The sequence below is a fragment of the Rattus rattus genome, chromosome 3, assembly GCF_011064425.1.
Source record: "Rattus rattus isolate New Zealand chromosome 3, Rrattus_CSIRO_v1, whole genome shotgun sequence".
NCBI lineage: Eukaryota > Metazoa > Chordata > Mammalia > Rodentia > Muridae > Rattus > Rattus rattus.
The window spans coordinates 163,239,016-163,256,548 of record NC_046156.1 but is presented as its reverse complement, the minus strand read 5'-3'; positions in this window follow the sequence as shown (position 1 = coordinate 163,256,548).

The window sequence follows — 17,533 nt, the reverse complement described above, 5'->3', positions numbered from 1 at the left end:
TCATTCATGTACTTGCACACATGCACTAGCACAATCTGCTATGTGTCAACTCCACCTCAATAAAAGTTTAAAGACATGAACTTTTGTTTTTGAGAAATTCTAAAAAGGAAGCTAAGAGAACTGACAAAATCCTTTAATTTTATATTTTAAAATAAAAAAAATATTTTTATTTTAGTTTTAAAATATCAGAATTGTCTATAGAATAAAATATAATATATCAGTACTTGCACCATTATTGAATGATTAAATCAGACTAAACCAAAATAGCCTGAAACCATCTATTAGTTTTTCTTTAATGAATGTCTGATTTATTAGTATCATCTTCTCTCAAAAGAACATTTTTTTAACTTTTTTAAATTATATATATTTTTTACTTACATTTCAAAGGTTATTCCCCTTCCTGGTTTTCTGTCCATAAGCCCTCATCCCCTTCCCTCCCCCTCCCCAATATGGATATTCCCCCTATGCATCCCCGTTATTGCACTCCCACATATTCCCCTGCACTGGGGGTCCAACCTTGACAAGACCAAGGGCTTGCACTGCACCATTCCCCTACACTGGTGCCCCAACAAGGCTATTCTCTGCTATATATGCAGTTGGAGAGCTGGGTCAGTCCATGTATAGTCTTTCTGTAGTAGTTTAGTCCCTGGAAGCTCTAGTTGGTTGGCATTGTTGTTTGTATGGGGTTGCAAGCTCCGTCAACTGTTTCAATACTTCCTCTAATTCTTCCTAAGGGGGCCCTATTCTTAGTTTGGTGATTTGCTGCTAGGATTGACCTCTGTATTGGATATCCTCTGGATGTGTCTCTCAGGAGAGATCTATATCCAGTCCCTTTCCACATGCATTTTTTAGCTTCATCAATCTTATCTAGTTTTGGTGACTGTATATATATGGGCCACATGCGTGTCAGACCCTGAATAGCCATTCCTTGAGTCACTGCTCTAAACTTTGCTTCCATATCCCCTGCTATGAATATTTCCCCCTTTTAAGAAGGAGTGGGAACATCTGCATTTTGGTCATCCTTCTTCTTGAGCTTCCTGTGTTCTGTAAATTGCATCATGGGTAATTTGAGCTTTTTGGCTAATAGATGGGTTCAGTGCAGAATTCTATCAGGTATTCATAGAAGACCTCATACCAAAAATGTCCAAACTATTCCACAAAAGTGAAACAGACAGAGCACTACAAAATTCCTTCTATGAAGCCACAATTACTCTTATACCAAAACCACACAAATACCCAACAAAGAAAGAGAACTTTGCCTTATGAATATTGATGCAAAAATACTCAATAAAATTCTTGCAAACTGAATCAAAGAACACATCAAAATGATCATCCATCATGATCAAGTAGGCTTCATCCCAGGGATGTAGGGATCGCTTAGTATAAGAAAATTCATCAATGTAATCCAATATATAAACAAACTCAAAGATAAGAACCACATGGTCATTTCATTAAATGCTGATTAAGCATTTGACAAAATTCAACACCCCTTCATGATAAAAGTCCTGGAAAGATCAGGAATCCAAGGCCCATATCTAAACATAGTAAAAGCCATATACAGCAAACCAGTAGCTAACAACAAACTAAATGGAGAGAAACTTGAAGCAAGCCCCCTAAAATCAGGGACTAGACAAGGCTGCCCACTCTCCCCCTACTTACTCAATATAGTACTTCAAGTCCTAGCCAGAGCAATCAGACAGCGAATGGAGGTCAAAGGGATACAAATTGGAAGGGAAGAAATCAAAGTATCACTATTTACAGATTATATGATAGTGTACTTAAACAACCCCAAAAGTTCCACCAGAGAATTATGTAACCGGATAAACAACTTCAACAAAGTGTCAGGGTATAAAATTAACTCAAACAAATCAGTAGCCTTCCTCTACTCAAAGAATAAACAGGCTGAGAAAGAAATTAAGGAAATGACACCCTTCACAATAATATCAAATAACATAAAATATCTTAGTGTGACTTTAACCAAGCAAATGAAAGATCTGTATGACAAGAACTTCAAGTTTCTGAAGAAACAAATTGAGGAAGATCTCAGAAGATGAAAAGATCTCCCATGCTCATGGATTGGCAAGATTAATATAGTAAAGATGTCCATTTTGCCAAAAGCAATCTATAGATTCAATGCAGTCCCCATTAAAATTCCTACTCTAATCTTTATAGAGATAGAAAGAGCAATGTGCAAATTCATTTAGAATAACAAAAAACCTAGGATAGCAAAAACCTATACTCAACAATAAAAGAACTTCTGGGGAAATCACCATCTCTGACTTCAAGCAGTATTACAGAGCAATAGTCATAAAAACTCTGTGGTATTGGTACAGAGACAGGCAGGTAGGTCAGTGGAATAGAATTTAAGACCCAGAAATGAACCCACACACCTATAGCCATTTGATCTTTGACAAAGGAGCTAAAACCATCCAATGGAAGAAAGATAGCATTTTCAACAAATGGTGCTCATTCAACTGGAGGGCAGCATGTAGAAGAATGCAAATCAATCCATGTTTTATCACCATGTACAAAGCTTAAGTCTAAGTGGATCAAGGACCTCCACATCAAACCAGATACACTCAAGCTAATAGAAGAAAAAGTAGGGAAGAGTCTTAAAGACATGGGCACTGGGGAAAATTTCCTGAACAAAACAACAATGGCTTATGCTCTAAGAACAAAAATCAACAAATGGAACCTCATAAAACTGCAAAGGTTTTGCAAAGCAAAAGACACTGTCATTAGAACAAAACAGCAACCAACAGATTGTGAAAAGATCTTTACCAATCCTACATCTGATAGAGGGCTAATATCCAAAATATACAAAGAACGCAAGAAGTTAGACCCCAGAGAGCCAAATCACCCTATTAAAAATGAGGTACAGAGTTAAGCAAAACATTCTCAGCAGAGGATTATCGAATGGCCAAAAAGCACCTAAAGAAATGTTCAACATCCTTAGTCATCAGGGAAATGCAAATCAAAACAACCCTGAGATTCCACATCACACCAGTCAGAATGGCCAAGGTAAAAACCTCAGGTGACAGCAGATGCTGGTGAGGATGTGGAGAAAGAGGAATGCTCCTCCATCATTGATAGAATTGCAAACTGGTAAAACCACTCTGAAATTCAGTCTGGAGGTTCCTCAAAAAATTGGACATTATGCTACCTGAGGACCCAGCTATATATACCACTCTTGGGCATATACCCAAAGGATGTTCCAACATAAAACAAAGACACATGTTCCACTATATTCATAGCAGCCTTATTTATAATAGCCAGAAGCTGGAAAGAACCCAGATGCCCTTCAGCAGAGGAATGGATACAGAAAATGTGGAGTACCACTCAACTATCAAAAACAATGACATCATGAAATTCATAGGCAAATGGAATGAACTAGAAAATATCATACTGTGTGAGGTTACTCAATCACAGAAAAACACACTCGATATGCACTCATTGATAAGTTAAACCATCTGTTTTTTTATATTTAGAATATACATATATATATATATATTTATATTTATATTTTATATTTAGAATATACATACATACATACATATATATATCCTTTTACCTATTTAAGAACTTATAACACGTTATTATAGTTACCAAGGTAGCTATCAGTGTTTTATCTTGCAATTCAAACTTTAATTATCTATATGCTCATGGACTACTTCATAATATGAGACAAAGATCTTTCTATCTATTAAAATGACAACACTAAGAGAATATGGCCCATGGAATCAATTCTTGCTGTGGTTGTCTAGCTAGAGATTTTGAGGGATCCTTAAAAGTGGAAGTGGTAGATATCTCTGACTCTGCCTGCTCTTGGGAGTATTTGCTTCCTACTGGGTTGCTGAATTTGAAGCTTTTAGTTTCTTTGGAAAGTAAGTTATGTCAAATAACTGGGGCACACAGGTATAAGGATATCTTGCTAAAGCAATCACACAAAATAAAGTTTTCCTGAAGCAGACACAGGCGAAAGGATGTTTGGCTATAGCAAACACATGAAAGCAGCCTTGATAAAAGAATATAAGTATGACCCCACAGACAGTTGGAGAAAAATCTTGAGCCTTGGTTTGCTTTGCTCCACATCACTATTCTTCATTAACAACACACATATATTGGTTAGCCTTACATGGCCTTGTTGAACTAAACTTGTGATAACACCACTATTTGAAAAACTTGCCCAAGAACTGCTTTGGAGGCTCCTGAGGCAGCTTGCTGCTTCCTCAGAGGCCTTGCAGTTTCTTCAGTATTGAACTCCAGCTGCTGGTGTTTGCCTACCAAAAGGACTGGACTGTAGCTGCCAATTCTTTCTTGTCTACCTGCCTAGAGACCTGTCTGCAGTTGCTAAATCGTATTTGGTGTTTTCTAAGTGAACTGCTGTCAAAGAAGGTAGTTACCCCCAAATGACTGTTGCTGAAGAGTTCCACTTCACCCATATTCTAGTAAAATTTCCCTTGTACTACCTCGGTTCAATGGTGGGTAAAGGAGATGTTGAACCCTAACTAAAAATGGTTTGCAACCAGTGGAAGGGGGAAGCCCTGGGTCCTGCTAAAGACTGAACCCCCAGTGAACTAGACTGTTGGGGGAGGGCGGCAATGGGGGGAGGGTGGGAGGAACACCCAAGGAAGGGGGAGGGGAGGGGAATGTTTGCCTGGAAACTGGGAAAGGGAATAACACTCGAAATGTATATAAGAAATACTCAAGTTAATAAAAAAGAAAAAAAGAAAAAAAAACATTAAAAAAATGGTTTGCAAGAAAAAAAGGAAACAAACAAATACAGTTTTTATGCTGCGTGTTCTTTAGCTCTATGTGCAGGCCTGTTATGAAAATATAAAAATTTTCAAACTAGTAAACTCTTTTTCATTTTAGCAATTTTAGTCTTTCTAATATTTTATGTTCAGCAGAGAACATCCATAGTATTTTTAGGATATATAAAAATTATTTAAATATATAATTTTGATTTCCACAATCTAAACTCCAAATTTTGGGACATAATTAAGCCTGAATATGTTCATAAATTTAACTAAGATGTCCCTATTCATTAGTTAGGCCAGTATTTGAATAATAGAGTTCCATATTAAAGAATTAAGTTAAAATTCTATGTGCATCATTATTATCATTACATATAACTGTGGCCTGATGAGTATGTGTCTCTATAATATATAACAAGAAAAATAAGGCTCAACGTCTTCCATAGTAAATAAATATGTATAAATCTGTTAAGTACATTGTGATGGTTAGTATATATTTGGCCCAGGGAGTTGCACTATTAGGAGGTTTGGTCTTGTTGGAGTAGGTGTATCACTGGGCACAGGCTTAAGAACTCATCCTAGAAGCCTGCAAGTCAGTCTTCCACTAGCAGCCTTCAGGTGAAGATATGCCTGTACCATGTCTGCCTAGATGTTGCCATGTTCCTGCCTTGATGATAATTGACTGAACAACTGAACCTGTAAGCCAGCCCCAGTTAAATGTTGTTCTTAGAACAGTTGCCTTGTTCACAGTGACTGTTCACAGCAGTAAAACCCTAACTAAGACAGAAGTTGGTACCAGGGACTGGGGTGTTGCTCTGATAGGCCTGACCATGATTTTGTTTGGAAGAATGTGGATTTTTGGATGTTGGATTTGGAAAGCAGTGGGATACTTTAAAAGGGGTTTAATGGGCTATCCTAGTAGAAACATGGAAAATATTGTTACTGAGAGTGATTTGAATTGTGTGGACTGGCTCAAGAGGTTTCAGAGAATTTCAATATGTGGCCTAGAGATTGTTTTTTGTAGTATTTTGGTGAAGAATGTGACTAATTCTTGTCTTTGTCTTAAGAGTGTGCCTGAGGCTACAGTGAAGAGACTCAGATTAATTGTATTCACAAAAGAAGTCTCAAAAACACCCATCATGAACTTTGTTCTCTGGTTAAGACTCATGAAGAGCATTTTAAACAAGTGTAGCAAGCTGAGAAAGGGAAAATATAAAATATATGATTCAAGTATTAATGAGGCACCAGTAAATGAAATGGAGCTGAATTCAGTGTTCAAGAATATTAAATTGAATTAAGGATGTAATGACTCTTGGCAAGATTAAGGGAATAATGACTTTGGGGCAAGATCCTACCCAGCTAAATTTAGATCCATGCATGGATCCATACACACCTTTAATCCCAAGAAGTAAAGACAAGCAGATTTGTAATTTTAAGGCTAACCTGGGACAGAGCAAATTTTATGTGAAGAAAAGCTTAAATCTAGGCATGGTAGCACACACCTTTAATCCCAGGAGACAGGCATGCAAATCTCTGAATTCAAGGTCAAACTATAAAGTGAGATCCAGGACAGCCAATATTAAACAGTGAAGGAGATGAAGACAGAAAGCTAATGTGATAGCAGAAGGGGAGATGTTGCAACCCAAGCAAGCAGCAGTGAAGTATATCAGCCTGAGCTTAGAGTGCTACAAAGGACATAGCTGGAGAAGTGACTTCAGCCCTTTGAAGGAGCCCAGAAGATAATGTGCAGATACCAGACATTGGAACAAGAAGCTGAATGTTGAAGTTACCTTAGAGGCCCCAAGATATTTGAAATGCTAGAGCCATAGGGTATCTGCTGAGGAAAGCTGCTAACAGGTAGTGGAATGAGCCCAGGAGAAGGAAATTTGTTGCAGTCAACACAGATGAAAAAGGAGTGGAGATTTGAAGACTGCTTTGACATCAGACATGGAGATGCAGAGTTTGCAACTTGCCCAGCTGGTTTCCTGTCTTGCTTTGGGGATTACTTAACGTGATTTGGATGAATCTCAGAAGAGACCTTGAAGTTTGGACTTTTAACATTGTCGAGACTGCTATAGACTATGAGGACTTTGGAAGTTGAATTAAATGCATTTTCATTATGCTATGTTTAGGTATGGCCCCACAGACTCAAGAGTGTGAAGAAACCTATGTGGGCCAGAGAGTGGAATGTGATAGTTTGTATATGCTTGGCCCACAAAGTGACACTATTGGGAGGTATAGCCTTGTTGGAGTAGGTGTGTCACTGGGCATGAGCTTAAGACCTTCACTATCACTTCCTGTAAGTCAGTCTTTCTCTAGCAGCCTTCAGATAAAGATGAAGAACTCTCAGTTCTGCCTGCACCATGCCTGCCTGGATGCTGCCATGTTCCTGCTTTGAGCCTTATGATAATGGACTGAAACTCTGAACCTGTAAGACAGCCCAAATTAATATTGTCCTTAGAAGGGTTGCCTTGGTCATAATGTCTCTTCACAGCAGTACAACCCTAAAACATATATCGACATAATTTTCTTGGAAAACATTATCAGGCTTTAAACAATTAATCAATGTAATATTTGTCCAAGAAAATATTTAAAGCATTTATATATTCTTTCAATACTGCCATTTGTGGGATCATGTTGCAAGGAAATTTGGATGCCCACAAGAATAAAGTGTATCTACTGCCCTCCACAAAAGTCAACTTTATATGGATAAAAAGTTTCAACGTAAAAACGAAAACTGCTAGAAGAAAACTACAATATATTGATGTAGGAATACACTCTGTTTATTGGATTCCATTTATATAAGAATCAAGGCATACAACTGATAAATGGAACTCCTGCAGCTAAAATTATTTCCTATATCAGAGCAAACAATTGATTGAGGAAAATGTTAACAAGATTGTTATCTAGTATATACAAGAATACAAAATAAATATGAATAAAGAAATAAAAGCAACCCAGTTAAAAATAGGTTATGGATATTAGCAGTTAGTTTTCAAAGGAACAGATGAAAAAACATAAAGAAATACCTTAATTCAATGTCTGACATGCTTAACAATCATGGAAATACAAATGAAAAGTACATTTAGAATTCATCTTCTTTTGTTCAATAAAAGGGAATTCATGCATAGTAATGTAAAACTAGCCAATTAACCTATTCTAAAGAAGCAAGGCCCTAGAAGACAATATTCTAATCAAATTTTCAAATATTAGTATATATTTTCACTTTATTCTAATCATTCATCCTTAAACCCACAGAGAAAAGTCTCACCCCATATGAAATGGGTTTCATTTTACAGCAGACAGAGACTCCTACAGATAAACACAACTTATCAAGATGCAGAGAACAAATAAACATATTCTGATTTCAACTCATATCTCCAAAGCAACACCTACATCTATGCACCATCTGATATTCAAAACAGGAGGCAGAAATATTTTAAAAACCAAAAGTTCAAGACAACTGAATATCCTCTACAAAGGGAAACTGCACTTAATTATATGTCAACAAATCATTGTCTAAATAAGACTTGGAGCATGACAATGCCATTTCACATGCAAGCATAGATGGTGGCAAATTCACCAGGTCCCATTCCTAAATGAAGAGATCATGTAATCAATTGCTGCCGAGGGAGGAAGAATTGCTTTTCTACTGGAATAAGACCCATGATAAGACAGACAGTTTTAAGTAGCCAATCCTAAGCATATGTACAAACAACACTAAATGTGTATGTAAGAGATACATAGAAAAAATTTTAAATGAGGTCATGAATTCCACGTGGATTAGGAAAACACAGAGTGAAGTTATGGGAGACGAGGGAGGAAAAAAAGTATTGAAATATAATGCTAGTAGAGCAAAATGAGTTAAAAAAGAAGTAGACAAAACAAAATAAAAAAACACAATATTAAACTGAATACGAGATTACATTTGGATTTACAATGGAAGTATTACCTAAAGATCCATCTTGCATACAAAATTGAGAATGTCTTCATTATTATTATTATTAATTATTATTATTATTATTAAAATTTGTTTGCAGTCTAGTCTTCTGATTCCCCTTCCCTGGTCTGCCCTATAGTTCCTCATCCTATAATTCTTCTCCCCATCTCTAAGAGGATGTCTATCCACCTTCCCCACCCACCAGACCTCCTCCTTCCTGGAACCTAAAAGTCTCTCAAAAGGATTTGATGTATCACTGAGACCCAGGCTAGTGTCCTCTGCTGTATATGGACAGAGGGCCTTATATCAACTGGTATATGCTGCCTGCTTGGTGTTCGGTGTCTGAGAGAACTCAGGGTGTCTGTCTGGTTGAGATTGTTAGTGTTCCTATGGGATTGCCTTCCTCCTCAACTTCTTCCAACACATATCCCTAATATAAACAATGTTTCCAAGCTCCTGTGCACTGGTTAGATAAAAGTATCTGCATCTGACTCCGCTTCTTGTTGGATATCTCGGAGGACAGCCATCCCAGGCTGCTGTTTGTAATTACATACAAACTATCCTGTAGTACACGATAGCATCAGTACTAGTATCAGGCCTTGGAACCTCCCCATAAGATAGATTCCAAGTTGGCCCTATCACTAGCCCTCTTTTCCTTCAGTCTCTTCTCCAGTTTTGTCCCTGCAGTTCTTTCAGAAAGGAATAATTCTGGGTCAGAGTTTTTTACTGTAGGATTGCAACCTCATCCCTCCATTTGATGTAATTCCTGTCTTTTTACTACAGGTGGAGTCCACAAATTCCCTCTTCCCACTGTAGAATATTTTATATGAGGTCCGTCCCTTTGAGTCCTGAGAGTCTCTCAATTCTTGGGTCTATGGTACATTCTAGAGAGTCCCCCACCTCTTACCTCTAGAAGTTGCCTGTTTCTATTTTTAATGCTGGTCCTTAGGGCTTCAATCCTGTCCCCTCAAATACCTGATTATGTCCCCCTTCTCCCATCCTTGTTGCCTCTCTCGAATAGGTCCCTCCCTCCCTCTGCCCTTGTGATTGCTTTCTTCTCCACCCCAAATGGGATTGAGGCAACTTCTTTTGGGACCTTCGGCTTGTTAACCTTCTTGAGTTCTGTTGATTGTATGCTGGAAATTCTGTAAATTTTTGGCCAATATCCACTTATTAGTGTGTACATACAGTGCCTATACTTTCGGAATCACTTAGCATGATATCTTCTAGTTCCATAATGTCTGTGACAAACTTTAGAAAACAAGTAAAATAAGATAATGCTTCAAAACAATCACAGAGAAATTAAAGCAATGGTTTAAAAACTTTACAGAAAGAATAGACCTAAAAACATCATTGGCAGCATATTTAAAATCAACTCAACAGTAATACAATGTCTAACTAATAAGTTAATAAGAGAAGCCATCAGAATTTTTCAAAGAGTATGTTAATTGACCCAAGAAACAAGCTTGAGTAGCCATTCTAATATGGAATAAAATTGACTTTCAACCAAAAGTTAGCTGAAAAGATAAAGAAGGACACTTCATATTCATCAAAGGAAAAAGCGACCACAATGAACTCTCAATCCTGAATATCAATTCTTCAAATGCAAGGGTAACTACATTCATAAAAGAAACCTTACTAAAGCTCAAAGCACATGTTGCAATTCACACAATAATAGTGGGAGACTTCAACACCCCACTCTCATCAATGGATAGATCATAGATACAGAAAATAAAGAGAGACATAGAGAAATGAAAAGAAGTTATGAACCAAATAGATTTAACAAATATCCACAGATCATTTCATCCTTAAAAAAAGAATATACCTTCTTCTCAGCACTGCATGGTACCCTCTCCAAAATTGACCATATAATTGGTCACAAAACAGGCCTCAACAGATACAAGAAAATAGAAATAACCCCATGCATCCTATTAGATCACCAAGGACTAAGACTGGTCTTCAATAACAACAATAATGACAAAATGCCCAAATATCCATGGAAGTAGAATAACAACTTACTCAATGATAATTTGGTCAAAGAAGAAATAAAGAAAGAAATTGAAGACGTTTTAGAATTAAATAAAAATGAAGGCACAACATACCCAAAATTATGGTACACAATGAAAGCAGTAGTAAGAGGAAAACTCATGGCTCTGAGAACTACCAAAAAAGAAACAGGAGAGAACATACATTAACAGGTTACAGTACACCTAAAAGCTCTAAAACAAAAAGAAGCAAATGCAACCAAGGGGAGTAGAGGCAGGAAATAATCAAACTCAGGGCTGAAATCAGCCAAGTAGAAACAAAAAGGACTATACAAAGAATCAGCAAAGCCAGAAGCTGGTTCTGTGAGAAAATCATCAAGATAGATAATTCCTTAGCCAGACCAAACAGAGGTCACATAGGGTGTATCCAAATTAACAAAATCAGAAATGAAAAAGGAGACATAACAACAGAATCTGAGGAAATTCCAAAAATCATCAGATTCTACTACAGAAGGCTATATTCAACAAAACTAGAAAATCTGGAGGAAATGGCCAATTTTCTAGAAAAATACAAGGGAACGAAGTTAAAGTGGGATCAGATAAACCATCTCAACAATCCCATACCTCCTAAAGAAATAGAAGCAGTCATTAAAAGACCCCCCCAACCAAAAAATCTCAGGACCAGATGGTTAAATTCAGATTCTATCAAACCTTAATGGAAGGAGCTAACACCAATACTGTCCAAACTACTCCACAAAATAGAAACAGAAGGAAGACTACAAAATTCTTTCTATGAAGCCACAATTATGCTTATACCTAAACCACACAAAGACCCAATTTAAAAGAAGAGAACTTCAGACCAATTTCTCTTATAAATATTGACGCAAAAATACTCAGTATAATTCTCGCAAACAGAATCTAAGAGCACATCAAAACGATCACCCATCATGATCAAGTAGGCTTCATCCCAGGGATGTACGAATAGTTCAATATACAGATACCAGATACCAAAGTTAAATCAGGAACAAATAAACCATGTAAACAGCCCCATAACTCCTAAAGAAATAGAAGCAGTTATTAAAAGTATCCCAACCAAAAAGAGCCCACAACCAGATGGATTTAGTGAAGAACTCTGTCAGACCTTCATAGAAAACCTCATACCAATACTATCCAAATTATTCCACAAAATAGACCCCGCAAAAATAATCAATAAAATCCTTGCAAAACAAATCCAAGATCACATCAAAACGTTCTTCCTTCGTGATCAAGTAGGATTCATACCAGGGATGCAGGGATGATTTAATATACAGAAATAAATCAATGTAATCCACTATATAAGCAAACACAAAATAAGAACCACATGATCATTTCATTAGATGCTGAGAAAGCATTTGAGAAAATCCAACACTCCTTCATGATAAAAGTCCTGGAAAGATGAGGAATTCAAGGCACGTATCTAAACATAGTATAAGCAATATACAGGAAAACAGTAGCTAACATCAAACTAAATGATGAGAAACTTGAAGCAATCCCACTAAAATCAGGACTAGACAAGGCTACCCAGTCTCTCCCTACTTATTCAGTATAGAACTGAAAAACCTAAGCAGAGTAATCAAACAACGAAAGGAGGTCAAAGGCATACAAATTGGAACGGAAAAATCAAATTATCACTATTTGCATATGATATGATAGTATACGTAAGTGAGCCCAAAAGTTCCACCAGAAATACTTAACCTGATGAACAACTTCAGCAGTGTCAGGGTATAAAATTGACTCGAACAAATCAGTAACCTTCCTCTCCTCAAATGTCAAACAGGATGAGACAGAAATTAGAGAAATGACAACCTTCTCAATAGTTCCAAATAATATAAAATATCTTTGTGTGACTTTAACCAAGCAAGTGAAAGATGTATATGACAAGAACTTCAAGTTTCTGAAGAAAGAATTTGAAGAAATTCTCAGAAGATGGAAAGATCTCCCATGCTCATGGATTGGCAGGATTAATATAGTAAAGATGACCATTTGCCAAAAGCAACCTACAGATTCACTACAAGCCTCATCAAAATTCCTACTCATTTTTTATAGAGATAGAAAGAGCAATTTGCAAGTTCATTTGGAATAACAAAAAAATCCAGGATAGTGAAAACTATACTCAACAATAAAAGAATTTCTGTTGGGGATTTAGCTCAGTGGTAGAGCGCTTGCCTAGCAAGCTCAAGGCCCTGGGTTCGGTCCCCAGCTCCGAAAAAAAAAATAAATAAAATAAAAGAACTTCTATGGGAATCACCATCCCTGACCTCAGGCAGTATTACAGATCAATTGTCCTAAAAACTGCCTGGTATTGGTACAGAGAGAGGCAGATAGATCAGTAGAACATAATTGAAGACGCAGAAATAAACCCACACACCTATGGTCACTTGATTTTTGACAAAGGGTCTAAAACCATCCAATGGAAGAAAGATAGTATTTTCAACAACTGGTGCTGGTTCAAATGGAGGTCAGCATGTAGAAGGATGCAAATTGATACATTTTTACACCATGTACAAAGCTTAAGTCCAAGTGGATAGAGAACCTCCAAATCAAGCCAGATGTACTCAAACTAATGGAAGAAAGAGTGGGGAAGATTCTCAAACACATGGACACTGGGGGAAATGTCCTGTACAAAACACCAATGGCTTATGCTCTAAGATCAAGAATCTATAAATGGGACCTCATAAAACTGCAAAGCTTCTATAAGGCCAAAGTGAATGTCACTAGAACAAAACGGCAGCCAACAGATTGGGAAAAGATCTTTACCAATCCTACAACTGATAGAAGGCAAATATCCAAAATATAGAAAGAAGTCAAAAAGTTAGACTCCAGAGAACCAAATAACCCCAGTAAAAATGGGGTACACAGCTAAACAAAACATTCTAAGCTGAGGAATATTGAATGGGCGAAAAGCACCTAAAGAAATGTTCAGTGTCCTTAGTTATCAGGAAATGCAAATCAAAACAACCCTGAGATTCTCCCTCATACCAGTCAGAATGGCTAAGATAAAAATTCAGGTGTCAGCAGATGCTGGAGAGGATGTGGAAAAAGAGGAATACTCCTCCATTGTTGGTGGGATTGCAAACTGGTAAAACCACTCTGGAAATCAGTCTGGAGGTTCCTCAGAAAATTGGACATTCCACTACCTGAGGACACAACTATACCTCTCTTGGGCATATATCCAAAGGATGCTCCATCATACAACAAAGACACATTCTCTACTATGTTCAAAGCAGCCTTATTCATAATAGCCAGAAGTTGGAAAGAATCTAGATGCCCTTCACCAGAGGAATGGATTCAAAAAATGTGTTACATCTACACAATGGAGTACTACCCAGCTATCAAAAACAATGACTTCATGAAATTCATAGGCAAATGGAATGAACTAGAAAATATCATCCTGAGTGAGGTTACTCAATCACAGAAAAACACACTGGGTATGCATTCATTGATAAGTGGATATTAGCCCCAAAGCTCAAATTACCCAAAATGCAATCCATAGACCACAGGAAGCTCAAGAAGGATGACCAAAATGCAGATGCTCCCACTTCTTAAAAGGAGGAAAAAATATCCATAGGAGGAGATACAGAAGCAAAGTTTAGAGCAGCAACTGAAGGAATGGTCATTCGGAGCCTCCCTACATGTAGCCCACATATATATCAAAACTAGATAAGATTGATGAAGCTAAAAAGTGCATGCTGAAAGGACCGGATATAGGTCTCTCCTGAGAGACACATCCAGAGCATGTCCAATACAGAGGTCAATGCTAGCAATGAATCGCTGAACTGAGAACAGGACCCCCTTTAGGAGAATTAGAGGAAGTACTGAAAGAGCTGAAGGGGCTTGCAACCCTATAAGAACAACAATACCAATCAACCAGAGCTTCCAGGGACTAAACCACTACTGAAAGACTATACATGGACTGACCCAGGGCTCCAACTTCATGTGTAGCAGAGAATAACCCTGTTGGGGCATCCGTGGAAGGGGTAGCCCTTGGTCCTGCCAAGGGTGGATCCCCAAATGTTTGGAGTTGGGGGTGGTAAGGGACGTGGATGAGGGGAACACCCATATAGGGGAGGAAGTGGGGATGCGTGCTTATGGACAGGAAAGTGTAAAGGGAATTCCATTTGAAATGCAAGTAAAGAAATATATCCAATTAAAAATTAAAAATATATATACAGAAACCATCAAAGTAATCCAAACAAACTGAAAAAAAAAAAAAAACACATGTTCATATCATTACATGCTGAGAAACATTTGACAAAATTTCAACACCCCTTCAGGTTAAAAGTCTTCGAAAGATCAGGAACTTAAGGCCATATCTAAACATAGTACATACAGCAACATAAACATAAACATACAGCAAACCAGTAGCCAATATTAAGCTAAATGGAGAGAAACTTGAAGCAATCCCACTAAAATTAGGGACTAGACAAGGCTGCCCAATCTCTCCCTACTCATTCAATATAGTACTTGAAGTACTAGCCAGAGCAATCAGACAACAAAAGGAGGTCAAAGGGATACAAATTGGAAAGGAAGAAGTCAAAATATCACTATTTGCAGTTGATAGGATAGTATAATTAAGTGACCCCAGAAGTTCTACCAGAGAACTACTAAGCCTGATAAACAACTTCCGCAAAATGTGTGGATATAAAATTGACTCAAACAAACCAGTAGCCTTCCTTTACTCAAAGGATAAACAGGCTGAGAAAGAAATTAGGGAAATGACGCCCTTAAAATAGTCACAAATAACATAAAATACCTCGTTGTGACTCTAACCAAGCAAGTGAATGTTCTGTATGATAAGATTTTCAAGTCTCTGAAGAAAGAAATTAAAGGAGATCTTAGAAGATGGAAAGATCTCCCATGCTCATGGAGTGTCAGGATTAATATAGTAAAAATGACCAAATAGGGTCTACGCCATCAGCAGTTAGCCTGCAGATAATAATGAGAGAAACATTAAAAAGCCCTAAACCTACATTAATAATTAAGGTCAACTAATGACTTCTTATTTTTTTTTTTATCTTTATTAACTTGAGTATTTCCTATTTACATTTCTATTGTTATTCCCCTTCCCAGTTTCCGGGCCAACATTCCCCTAACCCCTCCCCCTTCCCTTCTATATGGGCTTCCCCTCTCCATCCTCCCCCCAACTAATGACTTCTATGAGAAGGAAAAGCACTAATTAATCTCAACAAATCACTGAAAAGGTCTTCAATCCCCAACACTCAGACTTAAGCACATGTACAAATGGGCAACAACAAATGAACTTCAGAGCATATGTATGTATACAGAAAGCAGAGCTAGAGAGACCATGACTTTGGGATTCGTGGAATGAGTTGTATGCAGAGAGGAAAGTGTGTCCTGTAAATGATGCGCATACAATACACATTTAGGAAGTAATTTACAATAATAAGATGTCTTAAATCTTGTAAAATTTATTCTGTTGGGACTAAAGAAAATTTTACCTTCATGTTTTCTTTAGCCAGAAATGAAATTTGGCATATCAAAATAGTTACCTTTTTTAAAATAATGAAGTTTTAGATTTAATGGTAGTTATAATTAAAAGGAGCTAGTAGGGTTAGATCAAGAACTCTGAAAGCAAGTACAAATAATTTCCAGAATTCCCTTATCTCTGTTTAACTCACTATTTATCTAGTATTTCAAAATATCGTAGAAGACACAGAAATACACATAATTAGTAAGAATTAATCATACCATACTACTCTCTATGTCAACTAAGCAATTATGCCATCATGTCAGGTTGCTTTTGAAAACCTTCACTCTGCAATTAAGAGAGAATAAGTCATTAGCAAGTGTTACTAAAAAATACATTAGACATGGGCTTCCCTGATGATGATGACTTCTTATTTTCAGATTCAAGTTTTATAGAATAACTGCCACTTATTTTTAAATTTATTTTATTTCTTAGAACTTTATTCACTCTGTGGACTTGTTTTAATTTTCAATGAGATCCCATATGTGAGTGGAAATAAAGAAAAATAAGTCTATTCCTGTTTAATAAAGTAAGTTTAAAAACACTTTTCTGATGAAAATGCCAAATTATTAGATTTTGTCTTCAATTGTTTAATATTTATTAAATTATACACTGACTATTTCAACTATGATTGATTTTGCAGTCAAACTATTCATTTCTATTCCACCTATTCTGTAAGAGTTTTTTTTTTTTCTGGATTAAAGTGTTAACTATCTGTTCTATTCATTACATCACAAATTAAAACACAATCTAGATGTGGTTTTTCCCTGCCTGAAGCACTGTGGTTTATGTTAGCTCCTGGGAGAAGGGTTACCACCCTGTGTGTTCAAATACCATTCTCACTATATGTAATAAAACAGCCTCTTTCCCTGTGGCTTTTTCAAGTAACCTCTCTTAGTTATTCAATTTCTGTGACAAAACTGCAAGACCAAGGCAACATATAGAAGGAAGAGGGACTTGCTGTTTCAGAAGCTGCCACTCATGACTTTATCAGAGAGCATGACAGCAGATAGGCAGGCAAGGGAAAGCAACAACAGATGAGAGTTAGTATCCTGACCCACCAGCACCGCATAAGGCAGACAGGTCTCCCTTAGTATACTGTGGACTTTTGACATCGCAAAGCCTTCTGCCAGTGACATAAATAACTCCTCGAATAAGGCCATGCCTTCTCATCTTTCCAAACAGTCCCATCTTCTGGGAACAAAGTATGCAAATAATGTACCCTGTGGGGATGAGTCCTTTTTAAACTACCACACATATTTTGTGTATTTCTCCCCTGCCCACTCCGTGTTGCCTTCCTTTGCTTTCTTCCCCAGTTAAAATC